The 842-nt window shown below is 29.1% G+C and overlaps 1 protein-coding gene across 4 annotated transcripts in view; it reads right to left on the bottom strand.

The window, feature by feature from the left end:
• DCL4 (dicer-like 4) overlaps positions 1–842 on the bottom strand; it is a 17,896-nt gene that overhangs the window by 9,807 nt on the left and 7,247 nt on the right. The gene's annotated exons all lie outside the window — the stretch shown is intronic.

Here is an 842-nt window from a genome sequence, read left to right as displayed (position 1 = left end):
ATATGACAATTATGTGATATTTATTTGTTCTTAACCTTTTTTTTATGTATACAATATTTATTGATTATGATTGAAATAAGTCAAATAGGTTTATTCATATTAATGATTTGTTCGTGTCAAATAGGTCTGATAATAGTACTTTTTCTAGGGCACATAAGACTTGGTCATCTTTATCTTCAGCCATTATATATGTAATGATTTGTTCATGTTAAAAACCTGATTTCCTTGTTAACAAAATTGATTTAGAAGGGTGGGAAAATTTTCAAATTGCTAATTATGTTGATCTTATACATTAGTCCACTTGTTAATTATTAATTTGACTGCACTAATCATATAAATTGATTAGCTTAGATGGCATTTTGTGCTAATTTAAATAAATTAATTAATTATGGGTTCTAAGCCATCCTTAATTATTGATCTTGCTTAGATGTTTGGAAGAACTATATGGGCTTCGTGGAAATTGGTCCATGATCGATATCACAATGTGGAAAAAGTGATACGATTGTTAGAGAACATGCTTAATCATGAACCCTGGCTATTATTGTTTAATATTCTTACTACACAAACACACCAAAAAAAAAATCACTAATTTCCAGAGTATATAATGTCAAAAGGAATTTACCCCTTGATACTTATGATTGATGCTGGTGGAGACACCATTTACATCAATCTTGGATCTTAAGAACAAAACCTTTGTTGAGCTAGAGGCTTTGCGAATAGGATTAGCGTTATATATATTCAACTTCTCTTCATTTTATTCCCTCTCGATCCAAATATATGGTTGAAAATTGATTGTTCTTAATTAAAAATTTACAGCCATAATTCTTCAATTTTCAAGCCAC

The sequence above is a fragment of the Theobroma umbraticum genome, unplaced genomic scaffold (genome assembly GCF_002168275.2).
Source record: "Theobroma umbraticum cultivar Fairchild unplaced genomic scaffold, ASM216827v3 scaffold_56.0, whole genome shotgun sequence".
NCBI lineage: Eukaryota > Viridiplantae > Streptophyta > Magnoliopsida > Malvales > Malvaceae > Theobroma > Theobroma umbraticum.
The sequence above is the reverse complement of the archived record's forward strand: the minus strand, read 5'-3'. Positions and strand labels throughout refer to the sequence as shown.